Genomic DNA, 22,608 nt, shown 5'->3' with positions numbered 1-22,608 from the left:
CTGCCACAGCACGGGGAAAGGGGGTTGGGTTGGTACATACATCCTCTCCCTCTGACTACTGCCTGTTATGCCTCTCTTAGGCCGCTATTTTTTGGAAGATGTAATGATAGTGCTACAGGGAACTTTGATGGTACTAACATTAATGATTTTGAGAGACTTGTATTGACACCATTGGGTTGTTCGATATTTGCAGATAAAAGCAAACCAAACATTGCATAAGCCAGACCTGTCGATAGGCTTTCCAGACCCTATCACTCTATGATCACTTTCAAGATGGCTCCTGTGGGCAATAGGGATGCCATACCACCCTCCTACGCAATCAACTATAGCCCAACTCTGTTCTGTTTTGTGTGCAAAAAAATGGCACTCGCCAAATAGGTAAATTTGATAGGTGCGCAAATATTGCTGTTTTAGGGCATGAAGACAGACCATATTACATAGAAGGTCCCATTTATTTTGTATGCGGGGATGAGGCATACCCATGGTTGCCCAGGGATTGGGGAGGTACCTGCTACTTGGGGATACTCTTGCCAGGAGTATATCTTGCAACGACTTCCGAAATTTCCAAACCATGCCCCAGGCGACAGGTAGATGGTGGTACAACCTGGGAGATTTTTGGGGATGTGGCAAAATCTTTTATTCCCTTCTGGGGGCAAGTAATAAACTCATACAACATTAGAAGATTAGCTAGAGTCTTGGAGAAAACAATTAACGAAACAACAGACATAATGTATAATATGACATTGGAGCAAAAAGCAATCCGATTGGAGGCCCTTCAAAATAGGATGGTGCTTGACGTCATCCTGGCAGAACGTGGAGGTGTATGCAAATTAGTGTGATCTGCGTGCCGTGTTTTTGCACCTGACTCCTCCCCCACAATGTTCAAAGCAATAAAAAGATTGCATCTACTAAGTACAGAAATTCATGTCCCCAAGGGAGATTGGAGCATTGGTGGGTAGTTCTGGGACATGCTATGATCCTTGGGGTGGAAGATATTCTCATTCCTGGCCATAATACTCAGTATCATACTATTCTGTTGTTGCTGCGTGCAGTGTCTACCCGCCATTTGTACTTTGATAGGGGGTAGCTGTGCGCAGGCTGTTACATAAATCAAGCTGAATCCCGAACTGTCCAAAATCACCAACAATGCAATGGTAGCACAAGATGCCACGATTAAAGAATTCATGTCCATTGACATTTTCGATGAGAATGATTCGGGTTGTTCCGACGACAATAGCTTAGACACCTGATCTGAGGAAGATGCAGTTTTTGGGTGATTCTCTTGGCTAAGGCCAAAAGGGGGCTTTGTAGATGCAACTATGCCGTCTGATTATGTATTGGCCTAAGCACACTCGTATCACTTTCGTATCATGAAACAATGTCGCAACATGTGAACCTGAAGCCATTGCTTGAGAAGCCATTTTGTGTAAGGAGGCCATTTTGTGTTTTGGTTCTGCTCTCTGCTCATCGCATATATATATTCTGGTTTTTAGCTTGAGCACAGTAACCGACCGCTGCTTGAACTTTGAGTTGCTTACATAGCTTGGAATGCCAGGCTGCCACATGAATTGTTTTGTCTTATAATGAGAGAACTTTGAAGCTGTACGTAAGCACGAGTTATCAGCAAACCCAGGTGCTGTTGTGTCTAGTTAGGCCATTTTAGCAGGCAGCTAGAAAGAATTATACATGGCTGTATGTGCTCTTCCACTGGAGTTGTTATTCATTTCTGCTTCAGAACTGTCTGACCTTAGCACAGAAAGATAAAATTAGCGGGTAAAGCAAGGAATGCCACCTTGTTATAGGGAACATGATATGTCTTTCTCCGCCCAGAATGCACCCGGTTCTCAGATAGTAAATTGTCTTGGCACTGGCGGCAAGAATGTATGATGTCTTATTGTAATGAATTACGCAGTAACCCCTTGAACCTTAGCCTGATGATGTCTAAACAAAGGGGGCTGGGCAATACCTTCTAATGCTGTGACGTTTGCTATGTATGTGTATGTTGTACTGATGCTGGCTCTCTCTCACCTCAAGGTGTCCGCTTTACACATCATGGGGTGCTAAGATCTATTTGATCAAATGCTGTCATTGAGTAAATATATTTGACTTTGAATACTCGTGACTGGCGTGTCATTAGTATATAGTTGCATACCTTAATTCCGGTGTTTGATCCATCAAGACTTAACACATTGGGGGAACTATCGAGGAAAATTCTGTTGAAAAAAGGAGTATGCGAGGGCTGTGTGCTAGCTCCCACACTATTCAACATGTATTTAGCTGACTTGTGGGAAGCCAGCAAGGAGTGGGGGGGGGGGGGTTTGTGCACACGTGGTTGGATCTAAAAAATTGAGGTGTATTGCATTCGCACATGACATCTTGCTAATGGATTACACCGGGGCCGGCCTACAATAGCAACTTGATGGAGTAGACACATATCTGAAAGAAAATTACCTGCTAATAAATACTGCACAATCCTATGTAATGGTAAGCAGTACCAAGAGAAGGTGCAAATAGTACTTGTGGAAATTAAACAACTCTACAATACAGCAAGTAGATTCAATTTGTTATGTGGGCTACGAGATCGCAGTTAAGAACCAACGTGAAAAACAAATATTCAGAATGGAAGAAAAGATCTCGTCATGTTTGTCACTGTTGAAGATGATAAGATGTAAATTGTGTTTATACTCCTTGGTCCCACTGTTAGAATTCTACAGAGTGAAAATAACAGCTATTGTCCTCTATGGGTGCAAACTGATGAACATTTCAGGCAAGACTTTATTTTACGCACTGGAGGGCAAAATCTTGAAACAGGTGTTGGGGCTTCCAAGTTCAGAACCGATAAGTGTAATCTGACTGGAACTTGGCCTCATGTCCTGGTGGCCTCAGTACATCAGTAGGAGTATATCCTTGATCGATACCTTGGAAAGAGCAGGCAAGCACTCTATTGGGTTCTATTTAATGGCCTTATAACTGCAAAAAACAAATGCATTTCTGAAAAAATTAAGAAAAAGATGCTACAACTTCAGCACTATGATTGATTTAGACGGTTCAGAATCTGAAACAGTCTTCAAGAATAAAATAAAAAAATGGGACAGGTTAACTGACCTGTCGGATTTGAGTCGCTTAAAACTCTAGGAGGGCAAGGAACATCTCTACTTACCCCCAATACAATTAAGATCCTATTTGGCAAAATTGCCAAGCTCCAAATATCGAGATTGATATTTAAAATACCAGCTTAATTGTTTTCCCAACTCTAAAGGTTCTGGTCCCAAGATGGGAGTCCCACGAGAACTGCGAACGTGTAAAATGTGCAAATCTGACTCAACCAAGTCTTTCTTTCATTTGGTGATGCTGTGTCCTGCATTTCTCAACAACAGGGTACGCAACTTTAAACAATTTGTTCACTCAACATCCACAGTTTTGACCAATGAACTATGGCATAGGTTTATGATGACCTCTCAATTGTCATTACAAATAGCTGTGGTTAAAATGCTATTTGAAATTATTTCAGAAATCAACAAAATAACAGAGGAAGGAATTTCAGATCTACTTAATGTATGTCAATTTTAATGGGTGAATACGAACTAGAATAGTGGACGACCACAAAGTATTAACACAGTGTTTTAATTGGAAATTACTTTTGTTACTAAATCGGTTCATACATTATTTTATAGTGCGATGACAAGTGTAATGACTGCGTATGTTTGTGCGAATTTTGTGTAAATGTCTAATGTTTTGTACGAAATTTGTGTAAATGTACAATGTGTACAAATAACATAATAAAAAAGAAAATAGGCCCGTCTAGCCACATAACACTTATAGTGCTTGCTATCAGAGATGCCCAATACAAAATGCCAGAGTAAGAAATTATAGCTTGATGGGCGCCATCAAAATATACCATCTGGCCACATAGAAACAAGTATCATGCTTGCTTTACCATAGATAGTAAACAAATGCCATGCTACAGTAAGAAATAACTAGATTGGCTGCACCAAAACACCACATAATAACGCTTTATCATATATGGCAAGTAAAACATGATATTCTCCCTTCTACCCCTGCCAAAATACTAGTGCACACATATTCACTTGCTCATTCGCACACAAATTCACCCAGTATTCACTCACTCATTCACACACAACACTAATTCAAATGTGCACTCATACAGTATACACTTGCTCATTCATATGCACACCCAAGCACTCACACATCCTACACTACATCATTCGCACACTCATACATACACACATAACAACATGTATTCATAGTACAAACTTCTGCTCTTATTTGTAGCCCTGGTCTGAATTCTGCTACTCACCGCCTCCCACGACAAAGCACAGAGTGCTTCCTGGTTCTTGTACATGCACAGAGGAGCTTCAGCGCTCTGTCTGCAACACCCTCAGGCCATCTGAATGTGTGGAGAGGTGCATGAGCTCCCCCTATGCACATTCAGAGGGGCCATTCCCCAGCCTGCATCTCCAATGGGCCATTCAACGCTGGGGAGAAAAACACCACCAGTCTTGCATTGTCCATTGGACATGTGCACTGGGGGACCGAACTGTCAAAGGAAACCACATTTGACAGATAAATCCAGCCCAGGAGCTCTCCCTGCGATGCAGTAAGCAGCTGAGGGAGCTCTCAGAATTTTCACTGGCTGTCTTGGCTCCTCCACAATGGGTGGTGACTCTGGCATGTCGCGCTTCGTTGCCCATCATGGACAAGCCACCTCTGCTTTTGTGTACATCCCCTCTACCTCTCGTCACTTCTAGACCCCTACGACAAGACGAGGTGTGTCTGTTCAATTTTGGTGCTGCACACGTGTCAAACTTTGTTGTTGTGCTACATGTTTCTTTAAAGAAGTCTACTTCCTTTTTGTCAAAGATTGACATTAAGATAAGGATGGTGTCAATGTGATGGAAGGCAGTGCGCAGGGCCTCACTCAAACCCTCTGGTACAGTTTTGCTCTCTCTGTTTACTATGGCTCTCTGAAGATTGCCTCACTTTGATTGGATGAAGCAGTGTGTCAAAAAGCTTGTTAGAGGTAGCAAGTTAGTGCTGTGTAACACACCTCAACAAACAAGCCAATATCAAAGCGCCCATCTTCCGCATGCCAAATATACACAATTATATTTAAGTAATTCTTAGTCCATTAAAAAGAGCTCTGATACCTAGATGCAGGCTATGTTTTTCACTTTAACAAAAATGCAGAATAATAAACATGGGTTACATGTCTTTTATATTGAAATCCGTTTTAGTAAATGCACATATCTCGAGTATTTTATAACGAAAACCTTTATAGTGAATGCATTTTTTTGTTGGGGGGACACCCCCCAAAACACTGCTTACCACCCCGAAACACCTACCCAAAACGTTTCCTGAAAAAATGTAACCCTTTACCCCACCCCAAATGCATTCGATATAAAGGTTTTATATAATACTCGAGATATGAGCATTCACTATAACGGATTAGATATAAAGACTGTATACCATAAACATGCTGTGAAGAATTGAAGCCTAAAGGCTTCACGACTGTACATTCCTTTGGGATCTAGATACCCTGCTCCTCTCCCTATATATCTCTATCGCCCTCTCAGGGAGAGTATTGCACAGAACTTTGTGTAAAGAGCTCCATCTAAGGGGGAAAACTGGGTGTCCACCAAGTTACACAAAAACTCTCTCAATTGGTAATGCAGCAGAGAATTCAGGCTTCACTCTTAGGAAGACATTGGGCCTGATCACGACTTTGGCGGTAACCCTTAAATCCGACGGTAGCGCTATTCCCGCCGGATTTAAGGGTCTGCCAAATCAGGACTTCGGCGGATTTCGTCCCAGCTCTGGGGCATTCCCGAATGGGCTCAATGGGGAATGGGGTTTAACATTACCGCCGAACTCGTGATCCAGCGCTATTAGCGCCAGGGAGTACGGCAGTAGGGCTAATACCGCCGGCGGTAATACCGCTGGCGTTACCGCCAAAGTCGTGATCAGGCCCATTGACTGGAAGCTAGGCATTGTTAGGCCCAAGAGATTACACAGTAGAGGATACTACACAGATATACTGGACATTTTTTGAGGGTTCAATAATGCAAAGCGGACAACTGCTTGTGTTTTTCTCAAAATTTAATATTTTCTTAGTGAAAAATGTGTCAAATAAATCCTCTCCAGTCCTGCTCTACCTAGTATAAAGGCTAAGGGAATAACTCCTAACATAAAAAAAAACTGGCCCTCACACTAAACAGCAAAACATTCAAAGGAATTTATAAACAACATAAAAGAGTGAACAAGAAATAACCAGTAGTTTGGATGACCTTTATCAGTTGTAGGAAAATACCATCCCGAGGTTTGTCCAAACTCAATTTCCCAAATGTTAAAAAAAAAAAAAGTAAAGTCTCGAACCAGTTCTTATCAGTTCCAAATAAAAGCAAAAGTTCATCAAACAAAAATCCACTGATAACAGTTCTTCAGCTTTCAGTTGAAAAGACCCCCCTTCAAATTCCAACCAGGAAAATAGCACCAATGGTAATCCTGGACATCCTCTTTCTAAGATTATTTTGCCACAGTTCAAAGACTAGATTTACAACTTCTCCTTCTACAACGTTACAAGTGGTTATTCCCTCTGCAATGTATTTGATATAATTGTCAGGATGCTTTGTTTTGGGTTCTTGCTTTCCTCTTGACAACCACCCTTCTACTACTGTTACCGTGGAAACAGACTCCTTTGTTCCACAGTATGCCACTACTTCAGCCAACTTCAATGTAACATCCACTGGCAGTGTTATACACAACTACAGTTTGGGTATTTCTGCCTCAAATTTATACTTCAGGATTATTAGGCCTATAAAGACAAGACACTTCGACCTCTATAGGTAGGCAAGGCACATTTCTTTACTATGCTCCAAGGAAAGGACAGGCTCTTTGCCGCTTCTGTCTGCCTTAATGCCACAGGATTAACATGTCGCTGCCCCAAGACTGACTTTCTCTCCACTTCAGCAGTCTCAGCATTACAGGTTATTTGGCCAATCTTCTTTACAAGTACCAAGCTCCCTCCCCAGCTTTATTCAGACCCTCTAGTTTATAGCGATTTTGCGATCCAGCTAAATGCTGCGAAAACTGCCATTTTGCGCAGAAAACAGCTGTTTTTGCAACAACCCCCCCCCATAAATGACAGTTAAAAAATAAAATAGTCAGGGGGCAAGGTTCTCAAAACATTTTTGATGCAAGAAATGAAATGCGCAAACACATCTCATCACTTGCACATTTTATATGCTCGCCCATTCAGGTGTCCTTTTTCACCTACTTGTGCAAATCAGGGGCGTTTCTGCCAATTTAAAAGCTCATCCCAAATTTCCAAGTTAGACACGCTTTTAAATGTGCAGAAATTGTGGTGTGGGGGTGCCACTGCATGACAGGGTCTTTCGTGACACTTCCATGCATTTCTTTTAAGGTATGAACCGCTGCTGTGTCACTTGCATTTCTGTTCCTCAAACAGGATAGAAATGTGTTTTTGGGTTGCATTTTATAGTGGCAGGCCCCTTAAGGGCCAGTCACGGTGAAATGCACTGGGAGCCTGCAGAACATTGTCAGGAGAGCGCTTCTATTCAAGGCAGCTGGCCAGCACACAATTTGCGCAACAGCTCAGCCCCATGGAAAGGCGCATGTCGCCTTTTTGAGGTGACCTGCTAATTTCCAAAAATGGCCTATCTAAAAATAGCATATCCTCGGCTCTATTTTTAAATGCCAAATTTTTTGAGGATCTGGGTCAAAATCTACATTTTTTCAAAATCAAAAAATGGTCACACTATGAGAGGGAAAGGAGAGAGAGGGGGAGTCATGGGTGAGATGTGAAGTGATAGGCAAGAAAGCAGAGGGAGAGCAGTGGGTCAGAGGAAGAAGCGGTGCACAAGAGAGCAGAGGCAGCAGTGGGGCGATGGGCCAGAAATCTGAGAGTGAGCAGAGGTACAGAAAGAAGAGGGAGCGTATGCTCAGGCGGTGCAGTGAGCCAGAAAGCAGAGAGGAAGCGGTTGGCTGGAAAGAGGCAGTGAGCTGCAGATTGAGGAAAAGGATGAGGGAAGAGGGCGATAGAATGAGAGAAAGGATGCAAGATGCAGAAGCAGCACACAAGAATGAAGGACTGTATACTGCGGGAGGAATTGAATAGCGTATGGTGTGAGTTTGGAGTAGGATTTGGAGTGTGGCAGCGGCTGGGGAGTGCAAATTGTGACTTGGCAGTGTGGCATAGCACATGAGTATGTGTATGAAAGAGAGAGAGTTTCAGGAATGCAAGCTGTGGTGGGGAGTTGGTGAGATGTGTGCTCTGTGTTGGTGAGAGAGGTGTGTGGGTGTTTGGAGGATTGGAGAACATAGATGGGGAATATTTTCAGCATTGCAACTTATAATGATCAATGCACATTAAACCAAGAATGTAGCCAAAGCAAACACTGTTCTGCCAAGACAGAGACATCTGGGACTCTTCCTATTAAATTAATACAAAAGATACATAACAATGACACCCTGGCTCTCTTGTATCCTTGCACTCTTCCTCTTTCCTGCAATGTGGCGATCTTACACTTACACTTACTTACTGTAGTTAATACAAAATGTCCCGCAAAAATGCAGCAATAAAAGGTTTGTGCCGCAATGTTTGCCAATATCATGCCGCAATATCCTGCAGGGTCTGTTTGTTAACACCTTCTTGGTTCCAGTAGTTACCCCATAACTGTATTGCCACACTTCCAACTTTAGGTAACAATGTCACACTTATATCAGTAGACGCCGGACCTTTAACAACTTCACAGATCAGGTGGATAGATCTAGACAAGACGTGCTTCACTATAGAAAGGGTTTCCCACTTGGCTTTGTTAATGTTTCTTCTTCTCGTTAGTGCAACAACGTCTGGGTTAAAGAATAATTGTTCTAAATACTACAGGTTCAGTCTTCAAAGGAAAAACAGATTTAGGCACACGCGACCACTCTTTACGGTAGATTTGCAACCTTGAAAGACTGCAAGTAATTGTATTCCCATGTAATATCAGAGAGATGCTTTCTAACTCCTGTCGGGAATCACAATTGGTTAGACGCAAGCTTCCTTTGATGTCATATATCCTTGTAACAATTGTGAAAGTCAACGTGAGGGTTTTCGTAATGTTTTAGCAGGCATCCGCTCTTTAATTAGGGACACACAATCACTCCGGCAACATTAATAGTTCAACAATGGAGAATGAGATGCTTTTCTTCTTACACATACACTACGGCTTTTTGTATTAGTGCACATGATACATTTCCATTGTTAGCAATCATTTTCACAATGAAAAACAGTTTATACTCACTTCCACTCTTACACAAGTTACTTTAGAACTTGTAACAGTTACCTGCAGCGTTTTCTGAGTAAACCTGAACGCCAAGCTTCACTCACCGGCTCCAGGAACAATGCGGTTGTGGGATGCTTCACCTTCCTAACTTCTTCCACTTCTACTACGGCTTTGGGCACACTTGGGACCCACACCCTTCTGCTGCATGGGTATCTCCAGTCCGGCCACACCAATTGGGAGTCTCCTTTACTCCTCGATCCCTCGGCTTCAGCACAGCACAGTCACAGCACTGCGATTACAGCCACTAGGCGCACCTGGGGAAACTTCCACTATCAGCACGCCTTTCTCAGTGCAGCCATAGCAATGCAGGGGTTGAGACCACAGGACCCTCTCAGAGCTTGCAGGTGAAATATGCTGTCTCCAAACTCCGGCGTCCTTTCTGGGATCACACTTTCACATTAATTGCCATCCTTGCGCTCTTCTATTATTGCTACTACTGCCAGCTATCCAGCTCCTGCACCAGCTCCAGCTCCTTTCTTCTTCCCTCTCCTGCTGCAACATTTTATGCCTTATAGGTGTGGCAATTGGTTTCAGGTGTAAATCATTAATGTCAATTGCATGACACTTGCAAAGGCTGTTAGGCCTAATTGCCTGTCTTCTACATCTATGTGCTTCTTTATTTCTTTATTGGACATTTGTAAGGCGCTTATACATCAAGGACATTGTGTTTCAAAGCGCCCACGGGACAGAGGGAAGGGAACAAGGCAAACAGCAAAGTACAGAAAAGAGCGGTCCTAGTAGGCCTTGTGAACATTTGGATCGTGCAAGTACAGGGAAAGAGAAGGGTCAGGGTAAGGGGGTAAGTGCTAGAGGATCCACAGAGGTGTGAAGTGCCAGGTATGTAGTTGCAAGGCAACAGGTAGGTGCAAAGGCCAATTGCAAGGGCAACAGGTGAGGGCAGGAACGGGCCACACAATGCAAGAGGGGTCATCAGCCCATCCAGTATGTGCCGGACATTAAGAAATTAGATATACTGGCTGTACCAAACTATGATAGTGGGGCACAGTGGTGCATTCGCTGCAGTGATCTGTTGTCTGTGGCGATTCTTTTTGAGGCAGGACTAACTCTTAAAACTTCCCCAAGTCTGCAGAGCGGAGTGGGGCAGAGTGGTGCAGTCCCTGCCGTCTGAACGGCAGGCGGCATATTGAACGAGGCACCATAAGATACTATCCAGGCAGAAGCCGCCGATTGGTGAGTTAACAGACCAGACCCACAAATCCTTGAACTTTTGATTCAGTTAATTTTGTGCAGCTATCAATTAATTACGCATAGGGATTTAACTGTTCCCTGACTCCTATTTGCAAAACTAAAGATGAGTCATCAATGTGACTGAAACCTGTGCAATATTGACACGTTAAGCCCTATTTAATTAACAGCTTATAGAGCAGCTGGAGACTTTCAGCCATTGAGTCTGAGGAGCCTGCGGGGCCAGTCCCTTTGATCCTTGGTACTAACTGGCATAAGCATGACATCGAGATGATGTAACACCCTGAAATTATGTAAGCAAAACTTTACATAATATTTGGGTGATTGAAAATGGCATGGGTGCTGTGCACTTGATGACTAACTATGTGACGGACTAATGTACTTTTTGGCAAAATAAATGCACATCGTACGTTATGTTATGCTGAAGAATATCTATACCGCGCGCTATGACCGCACGTGTGTTGCACGTGCGGTTTGTTGTGCCTTTCGCAATCATATATTCTGTGCAGAGTTGTGGGTTCTAGGTGGCCTATATTGTTATGATGACTCCTCCAACACCTGCACCCACAACCTGTGTTCAGGCTAATCATGTCTACATCACTTTGTCCCGTGGCATATCCCGGTGTACAGCCACCTATGCATCCCGGGGGCAGAACCTTATCCCTGTGCTCTGGGGCTCCCTTGGCCCTTTTGGTTATCTGTTCGCTCGCTAGTCTTTCCATTTTAATTATAATGTCCTCTGTCTGTGGTTGAACCTGAGACGCTCTATCTCTGTCCTTAGTTTCAGGTAGGGGCTATGGGAAACGGGTGCACCTGGGTCTCCCTCCATCCGGTGGTCTGACTTCTTCCGTGCACTTCCCTGCACATTGTGGTGTGACCTACTCCCCCATCTTGACATCTCTCTATTCAATCTGTGTGGTGTGGATGTTGCTGATTCGTTTTTGTCCCGTACTGAATTATATCGTAACTTGTTAGATAGCATGTTTTAATGTATATATTCGATTATAAAACAGCATCTGAAATATATTCTTTCATTCTGTCATTTACATAGCTATATTCTACCGTTCTGTGCATGCCATAGTTTCCAGAACCCATCTGATGGATCGATTAACATTATGTGGGACGATCGCCAGAGACCAATATATCCTTTACCAGTGGCAGCATTAAGGAGCAACCTGTCAATGTTTATGATGTGAAAACGAGCTGATGTGAAGGCGTAGCATCTGAAAGTGAAACAACTCGTTATCTTCTGACTAATGGAACACAATGTGTGTTAAAAAAAAATGCAGCGACAGAACCGAAGGACAAGAGGAAGCTAGAAGAAATTACACACAGGGATTCATCGATTGCTGAACGCAATTGCCATTTCATTAGCAACTTATAAAAATCATTTGAAGCATGCAATGTTCGCTGGTGGGCATAATCTTCTATTTTGAGCGTTATGTGAAAATTAAAGGTGCTTCTAACATTGCAGACTATTGTTGTTTTCTTCAAAATCAATGTTTTCTTCTCATATTTGTGAAACGAAATAAAGGTATTGCGCTGTGAGATGATGTGTGTGTTTACCTTCCTGGTTCTGTGTTAGGTAACGTTATGGCGTGGATGATGACAGGGTACATTTGGCTACGCTGGCCACAAACGTCATGAAAATAGGTGGAGCATATCGTTTGGACAAGTGATGTCAGCTTGAGGGGCTTTCGGTCTATACCCTTGCCGCGAGGGCACTTGAATTTAGGGCAATGTATCAACGGATAAGATTAGCACAATATGGCGGCAGCCAACCCGTTGTTTTCGCATGTGTAAATGTGAGGCAATTTAAGGTGAGATGCATAGGAAATGTTTTTAAGATCGATTACTTATGCTTAAGAAAACATGCGTGATCGATTGGGACAATAACATTTCTGAGCAAACTTCCCCTTTAAGGTTATAAATCTATCTTAGAGTGGTTGTGTGTGCCTAAATCTGTTTTCCGTTGGAAGACTGAATCTTGTAGTATTCTGAACAATCATTCTTTAATTCCAGAGGTTGTTGTACTGACACAGAGAACAAGCCCTACCCAAGCCAAGAGGCAAACCCTTTCCAAAGTGAAACAGGTCCTATTCAATCCATCTACCTGATCTGTGAGGTTGTTAAAGGTCCGGTGTCCTCTGATACAAGTGTGGCATTGTTACCTAAACCTGGAAGAGTGGCAATGCAACTTCTGTGTGATTACTTGAACCAAGAAGGTGTGAATAATGCTGGGGAAGGGAGCTGGGTGCTTGTGAAGAAGATTAAGACAATAATCAGTAATGCTGAAGACTGCTGAAGCTGAGAAAAAGTCAGGCTTGGGGCAGAGGCAGGTTAGCTTGTGGCAGTAAGGCAGACAGAAGAGGCTGCCCTTTTCTTGGAGCGTAGGAAAGAAGAATTCCTTGCCCACCTGTAGAGGTCGTAGTGTTTTGTCTTTATATGCCTAACTATTCTGAAATATTAAACTGAAGCAAAAGTACCTGAACACTGGTGGTGCATAGAACTGTCAGTGGATGTTATATTGAAGTGGTTTGGAGTAGTAGTATACTGTGGGACAAAGGTGACTGTTCTCATAGTGACAAAATCTACAAGATCGGTGCCTTGTGAGTAATATTATAATTAAAATCGCATAAATCAGCTATTGTGCAAAAGACAAGCATAAAATGTGCAAATTCGCATTGTTATACAGATAGTTTTTGCTACAAAACAACCCCGGCCTATATGCATAAAACTTCAAAATACGCTGTCCCAAAGATAAGCATCCTGACAATTATACCAAATATACTGCATATGTCCTAAACAATTGTAAAGTTGTAGAAGAAGTTGCTTATCTAATCTTTGAACTGTGGCGAATAATCTTAGAAAAGCAGATCTCCAGGATTACCATTGGTGCTATTTTCTTGGCTGGAATTGGAAGGGGATCTTTTTAACCCAGACCGGACAATTGTTATCAGTGGATTTTTGTTTGAAGAACTTTTGTTTTGACTTAGAACTTACAAGAACTGGTTTAAGACTTTTCTTTTCTTTTGAACATTTTGGAAGAACTGATAAGAACTGGTTAAAATAATTGTATTTTACATTGTACATTTGGGAAGTTGACTTTGGAAAACCCCTGGGAAGGGATTCTCCCAGGACAAGTGAAGGTCACCCAGATATGGTAAAATTGTTGTTTATTGTTTCATGTTGTTTTATTAATTGTTTTGAATGTTTGATTGTTTAGTGTGATTGCTAGTGTACCTATGTTAAGAGTTATTTCCTAAGCTTTTAGACAAAGTGGGGAATACCCTGATAAAGGAACGCAAGCAAGTTTATTTGCAAACTTGTTCCTTAATAAAATGTCTATTCTTGAGAAAAAATCCAAGCAGTTGTCCGTCTTGCATTACTGACCCCTGACAGAAGGAAGAACACATTTCCATCCCAGATCACACATCCCAGAGGAACACGGGAGCCCTGAAGGACGTGCAAGTGGAATGGTGACGCCGGGGAACCCGCGAGGTGGAGGCGGGATACCGGAGTGCTACCTCCTGCCTACTGAGAAGGAACCGAAGGATGTCACAAGACACTTGTGAGTCCTAGAGAGAGAGAATGGGACACCCGGGGTTCTTCAGCAACGCTGCCAAAGAACGACAAAAGTGTTTGAAGTAAATGAGAAGGAATATGAAACCCAATATTACCCAAAAGGGTTTACCGAATAAATGTGAAAGAAAAGCATGTTTGCAATTGTATAAAGTCAATCAGAGGACTGCAACAGAAAAGCATGTTTACAATTGTATTAAGTTAATCAGATGAATGCGACAGAAAAGCAAGTTTGTAATTGTACCAAGCAAATCAGATGAAAAGCCCTGGCTTGTAAACCAAGAAAAGGCCTGTTTTCAGTTTTATGAAGCTAATCAGATGAAAAGCCATAGCAGGATTGTGAACCAGACAAAGGCAAATTTGTAATTGTATGAAGTAAAATATATGAAACACCCAGGCAGGAAAGTACACCAGGCCAAAGTCAAGTTTGCAAGTGTGCAAAATAAATCACATAAAGAAGTCCTGGCAGGAGAATACACCAGACAAAAATCAAGACTGAAAGAAAAGTTAAGCAAAGGGAGTACACCAGGTATCCTACATACAAAGTTGGGACCTACATCCAAGTATTCTGTTGAACAAAGAGCCCTAAGGAATATTCATCCCCTTGGAAATTGGAAGTGTCTCAATGAGAAACTTGGGGCAAGGAATTGTCTTCTGGTACTGTGAACTGTATCCTTGAGTGAAATCCTCGAGAGAAACCTGGAGAAGAGAGTTGTCCCCTGGAACTGTGACCATTGTGTTGGAGCTATACATGTCATTTAAACTTGAACATTTGGGCACTAACCAGGCCAAAGACATTACCCTTCATGGGCGTGGGGGGGGGACAGCCCTGGCACAAGGCAGAATAGTATATGGAATGAAAGAGACGGTCCTGTGTAAGGAAACCCTTGCACCCCCTGCACAGCAATCAACTGTTACCAGTCAGAGGTTATAACATGTAAGTTAGATAGCTTACAGGGTATTCAATAATGCACAATTTTTTGTGTATCTGTATCCAACTTTTACTTTCTTCATTTTTAAATTACAAAAGTTATGGCGGACATGAACATTCAGCCACAAATCGATAACAATGAGCTTGACGCGCTTCAGCTATATTAGCCTTCATCAGGAGCAATAGACTTGATCAGACTTATTTCCAACTTCTTTCAGATAGAATCTATGATTTGCACAAAGCGTAATATCATCAGTATTCAAATTAGCTAAACATTATACAACTGTCAAGTTATGTAATTCAAAACGTTTTCCCACATGAAGAAAGCGCCACAATTAAATTTGATTATCACAAGTTTGTTGTTTAATTTTTTGCCAAAAAGAAAGCATTATACAATGAGTGCCATTAAACTGTGACACGTGTTTTGGCTTAGAACTCAGCCTTTTTCAAAACATAGGCATATATCCTTCATCCCCATTACATCTAATCAAATTATTCCAAAAACAATCATATTGTTAATATCACATTTTCACAGAGAAATGGGACGGGGATAGGGAATGGATTTGAAGAGTTATGGAAAGCAAAAAACATATAGACAAGACAAAAGGACAAAAAATTAAAAAACATAAACCATCATAAGAGAAATCCTCCAATATATATAGCTGGCCAATACCATTTTTTACTTTGCCCTTGGTCTTAAAGTTACTTGTTTCATTAAACGTACATCATTCCCCCCCCCCCCCAAAAAAGTGAAAACACAATGGTTACTGTTATATTCACTGTTGCCAGAATTTCATCCAAATGTATTATGTGGTTCTAAGAAAAAAGATTTCGCTCTCATGCATTTTGTGTTGGGAGTAAACAGTCCTCCATGTGCTCTTAAATTACTTCCCTTTACCATATTTTCACCCTTGTGATATCCCAAAGATTTGTTTATTGATTGTTGAAATATGATGCTCTTACCCCAATGTTTGATACATTATTCTCTGGACCTGTCCAGTGCGTGTATGAAGTTGCGTGGGCTTAACAATCCCTCCTGCAATATATTACATAATTCTGAAATCTTGCAGCATTCTTTTAAACCCCACATCTCTGGTTGCCTATTTTGTTCCACCTCTTGCCAGTAACCACTAAATCCTTACACATTGCATTAAATACAAAATGTCTCCACAGTCTGTTCTCTCTGCCACCTTCAGCCTAATATTAATTATGTCATATGATTAATAATGCAGATAGGCCCCTCTTAGCGCCATGTAGCCGGTACTTTTTTGCTAGCTTTTTTCTGTTGACATATTCGTGATCTATGCATATAATCCTCATCTCAAACCCCCTTCTATGTAACTTAATATATGTCATTCCTTTCTTTCTTTCCCGTTTCATGCTTTTAGTCCCCCTCGCATGCAGTGACCATTTCGGGTTGTATTCAAATATTCACATATACATATTACATTGTTACGTGTCAATACGGGGTGCGTTTGTTTAAAGGCTTTGACGTGATTCAACCTTCAGCTCATGTTCTATATTAACAAACTAATACATGAGTGCTTTGGCGATGCGCTCATTGTTCCTAGGGCATCTCTTAATTTTCTTACCTTCTTGGTGGTCTTCAGTTTCACGCATCGGCTTTCTTTCACGCATCGGCTTTCTACAGACGAGCGCGATGCTTCCTAACTCCTATGTACCCGCGTTCCCCTAGAAACACGAGTAGTCCTTTGTCTCTTACTCTTGTCATGTAACCCATTTTACTGTTGACCATCTTTGACTGGTTTCTAATGTATCCTTTAGGTGGCATGTTAGTTTTATATTGGTACTACCTTAAATATCTGTATTCAATTAGATTTGTTGATATTATCCAATTCTCCAATCCATCAAATAGTTCATAATAATTGTTGTACATTGTACATCGTATTTACTATTTGGAATACGAGTAGCTTATTGCCTATTCAATATGGAGCCCTGTGCCAGATGGTGTTCCTCCCATTACTTATAGTCCATTACGGACAGAGTCCTGTGGAAACTGATTATAATTTCCATTATTTTCATTCATAAAAAGCCTACTGTAGGCTAATCTTGGCTATTTACATCCCCAACTTTGTTATGTGTGGAGTCATACTTCCCATATTCCACAAATTACTGTCGGTGGGATTGTAACCACGTTGACTTAAATGTTCTCTAGTCCTATTGCATGTACATGCACTCCCCCTTCAGTACTTAGTCAAGTGACACTGCTATTTACATATTGCCAATTTGGTCATAAAATGACAACCAATATCTTGATACATGAATCATCATCATATTCAACTCGCAATTCTACCCATATCAGAATATGTTGACATTTCTCTTACACATTTACTCGTTCCACTAAACATATATCACATCTTTTTTAAACCATCATATTCCATGTACAATGTTGTAATGCACATTGTCCTTCTGTATTAGATCCATTGCTGCAGTTATTTTCATTATGCGACTCTGATCATAAAATGTTACCAACCCTTGTATTGGTATCTAAATCATCCTCAAGATCTTTTGGCATCTTACATCTCCTTGCATTTTTGTCCCGCAGTTTATAAAAAGTGTACCATCTCATTGTCCTGGTTAAGGCCATACTCAATGGTTCCAAATTTGCAAATAGGTTTTGCCTCAGCTTGACGTAGGAGCCATTTCAAATTGCTGCCCCTTTGTCCTAATTTCACTCTTTGCAAACCAATAAATCTTATATTCTGTTTGTCTTCCATTTTGTGTTTCTCCTGCCTGTGTTTTGCTAGTGGTAACGTGCCGTCTTGGCTTCCAATTGTAGATAGATGTTCGCGTATCCTGGTCCTGACTTCTCGTATTGTGCTACCAAATTGATGCTACTATTGATCTTAAATTTTGTTCCTCTAACATCCTCAGAATTCTTGGTACTATCATGGGCATATTTGCATAGTGTACAGGTGCCGCATTTCCTGAAGCTTGCACTGTCTCCATCTAACCAAGTCCTCGTTTTCTCTTTTGGTTGTTCTGGCAGTAGTGAAGGACTCAAATGCATTTTTAAAGTCTTGGCTTTCTTGTAAATGATTCTAGGTTGTTCATCAATATATTTACTCAGATGTGGGTCTAGTACAAGGAGGTGCCAGTTCTTCATGAGGATCTTTCTCAGGTCCAAATTGTCTGTACAATACGTGGTAGTAAAATGTACCTTTCTTACTTGCATTTTTCCTGTGTCTTCCTTAGGTTTGAGAGTTTGAACTCTGTTCATATTTGTTACTTTTTGTTTTGCTGCATTTATACAGGTTTGTGAATAGCCCCTTTCCTTGAACAGGACATCAGGGTCAGTGAGTCCAACAGGACATAATATAGATTCTCAAAAGGTGTCAAAATCATGGACCTTCCCTGTGTTAAAAAAGAAGACGAAGAAAGGAGTAACATTTAGGGACCGAGTGGCTGTCAAATCATACAGAAAGTTGAACCTCTGGTGTGTGCCATACCTTATTCTTTATTCTTAGATGGTTAGCATAGTCTTGGAAGCGTGTAAAGAAACTCAGGACAGGTAGGGCACAAGGTGTTACATCTAGGGATTAAGCAGAACAAACAGTGTTTCAGGTTCTTGTTGAGTAGAGGCACCGGAATATATGCAACAGATCCCCTCTTGGATTGTCTCTATACCTAAACATTGTTGGAAGTATTTAACGAATATTAAAGCAGAGATATATATGAATATGTGTATAAGAATATGTACCACGAATACCCTCTGGGATCGGCTCTATACTCAATTCAGATAAACTGGGCTTGGTCCGTCATAAGATCACTAAAGTGATCATTTTAAATTTTAGCTTGTGCATCATTAAGTGTTCAAGAGGGCCAAGTTAGCACAGATCCCCAAATAGGCATTCACACTGGGTCTCTAGCATTCTAATTGAGGTCAGTCGCAGCATGGAGCCGTCTCCATGTATGTATTGGAGTCCATAGCATTAAGACTTGCGCTCAAAGTGTATGACGTGCGTACCATTTCAGAGATACAGTATCATAGCGGATTAAGAACATTGAAATTCGAATTACCTTGCGGTCCGAACAATCGTGGTGTGGAGCTGACTTTTCATAAGAGCGGGAGTAGATCCTTCTGTAGCTAACGCTAGAAATATTGAGCGTTCATGTTCATGTGTGTGACATCATATGTAAACAACGTCAGATATTTAGTGGCAGACTTAGTAACTCTAATGTAAGCAATGGCAACTGATAACTAAAATATAATCTCTATATAATATTTGTGGAACACAGCACACTTACCTAAAGTATATGGAGCATTGGAATATCGAAGGCACATTCATTTCATATGATATACTCTGAAATTAAGAGACAGTGAACATTTGGTGTAGAAGAGTCCAGAGACAGGAGCCAAAATCCAGTTGAATGATCATTACCCTCTACAGATTACAATCTGAAGGTGCCACTCCAGGTGGTCCCCTTGTTACTTCATTCATTACAAGGTCTCAATCAAATTATATGGTGTTCATGTCTAGACTGTGGTTCCAGCCATCGGGTCGCCGGAAGCGGGTATCACCTCATGTTTATTGTTTTGATAATGTATGTATTAATGTAGTCGTAACAGAGTTACAGAGCCATCTTACTCTCAGAGGAATGCCCCCAAATAAAAATCTTCATTTATCCCCATAGGCTGAATGGCGTCCAGTCTGTCTATCCAGTAGAGTTCTATTTGAGTCAGTTTCTTAGCAAAGTCACCACTCTATGTGATCTCCCCACCACTTCAAGAATGACGCAACGTAGCTGTGCGACGGATGTCTTTTTTCTGTGAAATGCCTTGCAAAGGGGGATTTGGTACTATGCACTTGAATATTGCTATTGTTCTCATTCCACCTTTCCTTTGCTTTCCTGATCATCTGTCCAACGTATAAGATGCCACAAGGGCAGCTTAAGCCATAGATTATATTGTTGGTATCACATGTAGCAAAATCTCTTAGAGGAATCTTTGCACCATATCATGGATGCCTTATGCTCGTGCCTTGATGACGTTATGGCAGTTACTGCCGCTTAGATAAGGAAAGGTCCAATTTTTGCTTTTGTGTAACAGTAACTGCTTAGATGTAGTATGTCTTTCTGCCTTCATCAGTTGATCTCAGAAGTTCCCCCCTCTCTTATAGGCAATCATTAGTGGTTTTGGGAAACGTTTGTCCAAACCTGGGTCCAATTTAATCCATCTCTAGTTATTCTTGAAGAGTCTAGTGACATGATGGCTATGGCTAGAGAATGTCATGTAATATAGGAACAGGGTTTCCCTTGATTTGGGTTGCGCGGTCAACAGATTCTCCCGATCCTGTTCTGTGGCCTTCATCTTTGCTGCTGCCACAATCCCTGTTGGGTATCCTCTGCTGTTGTATCTCTCTGACAATTTATGGGATTCTTCCCCAAAAGTGGTATAATCAGAGATGATCCTCCTAAACCGCAAGAATTGGCTATATTGTAGGTTGTCTTTGAGGTGTCTCGGATGGTAAATGAGATAGGGAAGAGTGTTGTTGATATCTGTCTTCTTCCTGAAGATATTTGTTGTTACCTCGTTATTGACAAGTTTAACTTCTACATCAAGAAATGTAGTTGTGGCTCACCTATCTCCATGGTGAACCTCCTGACGCTTGTATATGGAATTGGTATGGAAGCTCAGCAGTGTTCCTCCCGAAGGAGTGCCCATTCAAGTGCTTCTGTCCATTCATTGTGGGGGATCGATGTATACAGACTCTGGATATCGAATGAGATCAGAGTACAGTACGGGGGAAGTGTCCCCAGATCCTTTACCCATTTAAAAAAATGTGATGTATCTTGCAGGTACGTTGATGTGGTCTGCACAATCGGTTAAAGGACTTTATCAAGGTATATTGCCAACGGGTCAAAGATGCTGCTGTACGAGCGACTATTGGTCTTAATGGTGGATTTCTTAGATTTTTATGAATCTTGGGTAGTGCATAGAATACGGGAGTTATATATCTAGTTTTCTGGTTTAACCATTCATTGTCAAGTGCTCTATCCAAGAATTAGATTGCCAATGGTCTGTACTGGATCTGTATCCACTTTGATGTACGTATTCATTTCATTAACTAAGTCCATACAACAATTGTTATAAAAAGCCTTATCCATTATTACCAGTGCTCCACCTTTGTCTGTTGGTTTTAATGTTAGAGTTTTATCATCTGCCAAGTCTTTGATGAGATTACTTTGTTGTTTCCGGATGTTGTAATGTGTCACCTTATTGTAGTTAATGATCTTTAGATCCAACAACATCTTCCTCTCAAAGATGTTCATAGTGGTATTGTTAATCTGAGGATCAAAACTTCTCTTAGGTCTCATCTCTAGATAGTCAAATGAGACAGATGCCTCCTCCATTGGGGGTTGTTGGTCGAAGAATATTTTGAGATGCATCTTGCAAATTAGTCTAAATAAGTTTGTTCTTTCTTCAAAGAAGGAGGAGCCTTGTGTCGGTACGAAGGAAAGTCACAGATTTAAAATATCCATTTGGTTCTTTGTTAGGTTTCTCGTGGAGATATTAATGACTAGTTCCTCACCTATCTGTTTTGGGATCTTAACTTTCGTTGGTCCTCTTCTTGTTTTGCGGCATAGATGTTGTGTCTGTTGTGTCTGTTGTCTCTTTTAACTGCCCCGGCCCCCCAATCCCTATTCGTGGGCTCACTGGTTCTTAATGGCAGTTTCAGGTTCCTTCATGTCCTCCAACTCGGTCAACGATCTGCGCAGATGCCTCCCTAACTTCCTGGTCTCCACCACACGTCTGACTTTCTCTGGCAGCTGTCCTGGCTTTTGGCTTCTCTGCGGCAGACCTCTGTCTCTTGGGCTTCTCGCGATGGCATCTCCAGCCTCTTCCCGACTCCATAACACAGGCTGCTTTTTCTGGCTATTCTGACCCACGTCATGGGCAGGGAGTCTCTTGCCATCTTGACGCTTCCTGGATTTAAATACTGTGCCACCTTATGGTTTCAGATTGCTCTATATTGCTCCTTTGCTCCTCCTTGTCTCAGTCTTCTTATAATGATAGTGGTAAAATGGCTCATAGTCATTATAAAACAAATGGGCTGGCTCTATATTGCGATATGTCATATGGGTTGGTGGAGTCAGAGAGTAAGTATCATGGCCTGAATGAAAGGGATGATACCGGGGTTTGGCCAGTGAGTCTTCCTCTCATGGTCTTCCCTTAGGCAGTCACCCCTGCGTCAGGATGAGGTGGCGGCTGCCCTTCCCTGGCCACATGGCAAGAGGGTTTCTCCACTGAGGGAGTGGTTCCGTCGCTAGATTCATCACATTCTCTTACCCTTAAGAAGGATTTTCCTCCATCAGATTCCAACATTCTCCCAAGTCCAGATGGTCTCATTAGGAAAACGTTCTCCTTCTTCCCACGAGTCATTAGGCGGGTACCTAACAGGTGAATGATTGACTTTCTCCATGAGAGTTTTAATATTTGGGAAGTCGGTACCATTATGGTATCTTCTGGTAAGCCTGAGATGATAGCAGAGTTTATTGAGG

Source organism: Ambystoma mexicanum, chromosome 13 (assembly GCF_040938575.1).
Source record: "Ambystoma mexicanum isolate Mex_15411 chromosome 13, UKY_AmexF1_1, whole genome shotgun sequence".
Classification (NCBI taxonomy): Eukaryota; Metazoa; Chordata; class Amphibia; order Caudata; family Ambystomatidae; genus Ambystoma; species Ambystoma mexicanum.
This window is presented reverse-complemented; position numbering follows the sequence as displayed.